This window comes from Scyliorhinus torazame, chromosome 4, assembly GCF_047496885.1.
Source record: "Scyliorhinus torazame isolate Kashiwa2021f chromosome 4, sScyTor2.1, whole genome shotgun sequence".
In the NCBI taxonomy this organism is placed as follows: Eukaryota; Metazoa; Chordata; class Chondrichthyes; order Carcharhiniformes; family Scyliorhinidae; genus Scyliorhinus; species Scyliorhinus torazame.
In genome coordinates this window covers 302,464,868-302,469,867 of record NC_092710.1, presented here as the reverse complement: position 1 = coordinate 302,469,867, position 5,000 = coordinate 302,464,868, and the positions used below count along the sequence as shown (strand labels likewise).

At 56.9% G+C, this 5,000-nt stretch overlaps 7 non-coding genes across 7 annotated transcripts; all 7 read right to left on the bottom strand.

Moving 5' to 3' along the window:
* Positions 1 to 5: 5 nt before the first annotated feature.
* LOC140415253 (5S ribosomal RNA) lies at positions 6 to 124 on the bottom strand. Its single transcript, XR_011944368.1, has one exon. It is a non-coding gene; the product is annotated as a 5S ribosomal RNA (ribosomal RNA).
* A 694-nt stretch (positions 125 to 818) lies between these two features.
* On the bottom strand, positions 819 to 937 carry LOC140415166 (5S ribosomal RNA). Its single transcript, XR_011944283.1, has one exon. It is a non-coding gene; the product is annotated as a 5S ribosomal RNA (ribosomal RNA).
* A 694-nt stretch (positions 938 to 1,631) lies between these two features.
* On the bottom strand, positions 1,632 to 1,750 carry LOC140414149 (5S ribosomal RNA). The gene has a single exon (XR_011943294.1). It is a non-coding gene; the product is annotated as a 5S ribosomal RNA (ribosomal RNA).
* A 690-nt stretch (positions 1,751 to 2,440) lies between these two features.
* On the bottom strand, positions 2,441 to 2,559 carry LOC140413574 (5S ribosomal RNA). The gene has a single exon (XR_011942738.1). It is a non-coding gene; the product is annotated as a 5S ribosomal RNA (ribosomal RNA).
* A 694-nt stretch (positions 2,560 to 3,253) lies between these two features.
* LOC140414568 (5S ribosomal RNA) lies at positions 3,254 to 3,372 on the bottom strand. The gene has a single exon (XR_011943706.1). It is a non-coding gene; the product is annotated as a 5S ribosomal RNA (ribosomal RNA).
* A 694-nt stretch (positions 3,373 to 4,066) lies between these two features.
* LOC140413066 (5S ribosomal RNA) lies at positions 4,067 to 4,185 on the bottom strand. Its single transcript, XR_011942248.1, has one exon. It is a non-coding gene; the product is annotated as a 5S ribosomal RNA (ribosomal RNA).
* A 690-nt stretch (positions 4,186 to 4,875) lies between these two features.
* On the bottom strand, positions 4,876 to 4,994 carry LOC140413055 (5S ribosomal RNA). The gene has a single exon (XR_011942237.1). It is a non-coding gene; the product is annotated as a 5S ribosomal RNA (ribosomal RNA).
* Between the last annotated feature and the right edge of the window lie 6 nt (positions 4,995 to 5,000).

Genomic DNA, 5,000 nt, shown 5'->3' with positions numbered 1-5,000 from the left:
GCAAAAGCCTACTGCACCTGGTATTCCCAGGCGGTCTCCCATCCAAGTACTAACCAGGCCTGAGTCTGCTTAGTTTCCGAGATCAGACGAGATCAGGCCTTTTCAGACTAGTATGGCCATAGGCATCTGCCGCACCGTCTTCTCACCTATTCAAGCTGGCCACGCTAGCACCCTCGCCACTTCTTCTTTCCGGTTGTTTTCAATTTTTTCTCTCTCTTTTTCTACTTCTACTTCTACTTCTCCTCCTCTTTCTCTCCTTCACCTGCTAATTCTAGCCGATATGCCTGATACGCGCTCCCCTTCATGCCGTCCCCACCTAGCTCTCTTTTTTCTTCTCCACCTCCCCAAGGAAAACTGCAAGCCCCGCCCATCTCACACCAGTCTGCCGCCTGCACGCTGCTGCCTTTCCACATTGCAACGCTGCGCACTTCTCTCAGCACAGCCAGCACAAGGGTCAGGCAGGCAATGCAAGCCAGCTCTCTCTTCCTTCGCTTTCCACACCAGCCCCAATGCCACAACTTGCATTCATGCGGCGCCTTCAGGCTAGGAGAGAGAACGTCCTGCCGACACACTGGCTTGCGGCCACACGGGCCAGCTGGCGTGCCCATCAAAGTGCAGCACGCCAAGGCACACAACCGTGCTGCGTTGCAAAGGCCCGGCAAAGCTGCAGCAGCTGAATGGCCCGACCAAGCCGCCTGCCTGAGTTGAGCCCGCAGGCAAGTGTTGGGAGGAATGGCGAGGACGCAGAGAGCAGCAAAAGGTTGGCCTGCCTCTGGTGTGGAGAGTGCTTGGCGTGAGCAGTCACTGCTGGCCGCAAAAGCCTACTGCACCTGGTAGTCCCAGGCGGTCTCCCATCCAAGTACTAACCAGGCCTGAATCTGCTTAGCTTCCGAGATCAGACGAGATCGGGCGTTTTCAGACTAGTATGGCCGTAGGCATCTGCAGCACCGTCTTCTCGCCTATTCAAGCTGGCCACCCTAGCACCCTCGCCACTTCTTCTTTCCGGTTGTTTTCAATTTTTTCTCTCTCTTTTTCTACTTCTACTTCTACTTCTCCTCCTCTTTCTCTCCTTCTCCTGCTAATTCTAGCCTATATGCCTGATACTCGCTCCCCTTCATGCCATCCCCACCGAGCTCTCTTTTTTCTTCTCCACCTCCTCAAGGAAAACTGCAAGCCCCGCCTACCTCACACCAGCCTGCCGCCTGCACGCTGCTGCCTTTCCACATTGCAACGCTGCGCACTTCTCTCAGCACAGCCAGCACAAGGGTCAGGCAGGCAATGCAAGCCAGCTCTCTCTTCCTTCGCTTTCCACACCAGCCCCAATGCCACAACTTGCATTCATGCGGCGCCTTCAGGCTAGGAGAGAGAACGTCCTGCCGACACACTGGCTTGCGGCCACACGGGCCAGCTGGCGTGCCCATCAAAGTGCAGCACGCCAAGGCACACAACCGTGCTGCGTTGCAAAGGCCCGGCAAAGCTGCAGCAGCTGAATGGCCCGACCAAGCCGCCTGCCTGAGTTGAGCCCGCAGGCAAGTGTTGGGAGGAATGGCGAGGACGCAGAGAGCAGCAAAAGGTTGGCCTGCCTCTGGTGTGGAGAGTGCTTGGCGTGAGCAGTCACTGCTGGCCGCAAAAGCCTACTGCACCTGGTATTCCCAGGCGGTCTCCCATCCAAGTACTAACCAGGCCTGAGTCTGCTTAGCTTCCGAGATCAGACGAGATCGGGCTTTTTCAGACTAGTATGGCCGTAGGCATCTGCAGCACCGTCTTCTCGCCTATTCAAGCTGGCCACCCTAGCACCCTCGCCACTTCTTCTTTCCGGTTGTTTTCAATTTTTTCTCTCTCTTTTTCTACTTCTACTTCTACTTCTCCTCCTCTTTCTCTCCTTCTCCTGCTAATTCTAGCCTATATGCCTGATACTCGCTCCCCTTCATGCCGTCCCCACCTAGCTCTCTTTTTTCTTCTCCACCTCCCCAAGGAAAACTGCAAGCCCTGCCCACCTCACACCAGCCTGCCGCCTGCACGCTGCTGCCTTTCCACATTGCAACGCTGCGCACTTCTCTCAGCACAGCCAGCACAAGGGTCAGGCAGGCAATGCAAGCCAGCTCTCTCTTCCTTCGCTTTCCACACCAGCCCCAATGCCACAACTTGCATTCATGCGGCGCCTTCAGGCTAGGAGAACGTCCTGCCGACACACTGGCTTGCGGCCACACGGGCCAGCTGGCGGGCCCATCAAAGTGCAGCACGCCAAGGCACCCAACCGTGCTGCGTTGCAAAGGCCCGGCAAAGCTGCAGCAGCTGAATGGCCCGACCAAGCCGCCTGCCTGAGTTGAGCCCGCAGGCAAGTGTTGGGAGGAATGGCGAGGACGCAGAGAGCAGCAAAAGGTTGGCCTGCCTCTGGTGTGGAGAGTGCTTGGCGTGAGCAGTCTCTGCTGGCCGCAAAAGCCTACTGCACCTGGTATTCCCAGGCGGTCTCCCATCCAAGTACTAACCAGGCCTGAATCTGCTTAGCTTCCGAGATCAGACGAGATCGGGCGTTTTCAGACTAGTATGGCCGTAGGCATCTGCAGCACCGTCTTCTCGCCTATTCAAGTTGGCCACCCTAGCACCCTCGCCACTTGTTCTTTCCGGTTGTTTTCAATTTTTTCTCTCTCTTTTTCTACTTCTACTTCTACTTCTCCTCCTCTTTCTCTCCTTCTCCTGCTAATTCTAGCCTATATGCCTGATACTCGCTCCCCTTCATGCCGTCCCCACCTAGCTCTCTTTTTTCTTCTCCACCTCCCCAAGGAAAACTGCAAGCCCCGCCCACCTCACACCAGCCTGCCGCCTGCACGCTGCTGCCTTTCCACATTGCAACGCTGCGCACTTCTCTCAGCACAGCCAGCACAAGGGTCAGGCAGGCAATGCAAGCCAGCTCTCTCTTCCTTCGCTTTCCACACCAGCCCCAATGCCACAACTTGCATTCATGCGGCGCCTTCAGGCTAGGAGAGAGAACGTCCTGCCGACACACTGGCTTGCGGCCACACGGGCCAGCTGGCGTGCCCATCAAAGTGCAGCACGCCAAGGCACACAACCGTGCTGCGTTGCAAAGGCCCGGCAAAGCTGCAGCAGCTGAATGGCCCGACCAAGCCGCCTGCCTGAGTTGAGCCCGCAGGCAAGTGTTGGGAGGAATGGCGAGGACGCAGAGAGCAGCAAAAGGTTGGCCTGCCTCTGGTGTGGAGAGTGCTTGGCGTGAGCAGTCTCTGCTGGCTGCAAAAGCCTACTGCACCTGGTATTCCCAGGCGGTCTCCCATCCAAGTACTAACCAGGCCTGAGTCTGCTTAGCTTCCGAGATCAGACGAGATTGGGCGTTTTCAGACTAGTATGGCCGTAGGCATCTGCAGCACCGTCTTCTCGCCTATTCAAGCTGGCCACCCTAGCACCCTCGCCACTTCTTCTTTCCGGTTGTTTTCAATTTTTTCTCTCTCTTTTTCTACTTCTACTTCTACTTCTCCTCCTCTTTCTCTCCTTCTCCTGCTAATTCTAGCCTATATGCCTGATACTCGCTCCCCTTCATGCCATCCCCACCGAGCTCTCTTTTTTCTTCTCCACCTCCTCAAGGAAAACTGCAAGCCCCGCCTACCTCACACCAGCCTGCCGCCTGCACGCTGCTGCCTTTCCACATTGCAACGCTGCGCACTTCTCTCAGCACAGCCAGCACAAGGGTCAGGCAGGCAATGCAAGCCAGCTCTCTCTTCCTTCGCTTTCCACACCAGCCCCAATGCCACAACTTGCATTCATGCGGCGCCTTCAGGCTAGGAGAGAGAACGTCCTGCCGACACACTGGCTTGCGGCCACACGGGCCAGCTGGCGTGCCCATCAAAGTGCAGCACGCCAAGGCACACAACCGTGCTGCGTTGCAAAGGCCCGGCAAAGCTGCAGCAGCTGAATGGCCCGACCAAGCCGCCTGCCTGAGTTGAGCCCGCAGGCAAGTGTTGGGAGGAATGGCGAGGACGCAGAGAGCAGCAAAAGGTTGGCCTGCCTCTGGTGTGGAGAGTGCTTGGCGTGAGCAGTCACTGCTGGCCGCAAAAGCCTACTGCACCTGGTATTCCCAGGCGGTCTCCCATCCAAGTACTAACCAGGCCTGAGTCTGCTTAGCTTCCGAGATCAGACGAGATCGGGCGTTTTCAGACTAGTATGGCCGTAGGCATCTGCAGCACCGTCTTCTCGCCTATTCAAGCTGGCCACCCTAGCACCCTCGCCACTTCTTCTTTCCGGTTGTTTTCAATTTTTTCTCTCTCTTTTTCTACTTCTACTTCTACTTCTCCTCCTCTTTCTCTCCTTCTCCTGCTAATTCTAGCCTATATGCCTGATACTCGCTCCCCTTCATGCCGTCCCCACCTAGCTCTCTTTTTTCTTCTCCACCTCCCCAAGGAAAACTGCAAGCCCCGCCCACCTCACACCAGCCTGCCGCCTGCACGCTGCTGCCTTTCCACATTGCAACGCTGCGCACTTCTCTCAGCACAGCCAGCACAAGGGTCAGGCAGGCAATGCAAGCCAGCTCTCTCTTCCTTCGCTTTCCACACCAGCCCCAATGCCACAATTTGCATTCATGCGGCGCCTTCAGGCTAGGAGAACGTCCTGCCGACACACTGGCTTGCGGCCACACGGGCCAGCTGGCGGGCCCATCAAAGTGCAGCACGCCAAGGCACCCAACCGTGCTGCGTTGCAAAGGCCCGGCAAAGCTGCAGCAGCTGAATGGCCCGACCAAGCCGCCTGCCTGAGTTGAGCCCGCAGGCAAGTGTTGGGAGGAATGGCGAGGACGCAGAGAGCAGCAAAAGGTTGGCCTGCCTCTGGTGTGGAGAGTGCTTGGCGTGAGCAGTCTCTGCTGGCCGCAAAAGCCTACTGCACCTGGTATTCCCAGGCGGTCTCCCATCCAAGTACTAACCAGGCCTGAGTCTGCTTAGCTTCCGAGATCAGACGAGATCGGGCGTTTTCAGACTAGTATGGCCGTAGGCATCTGC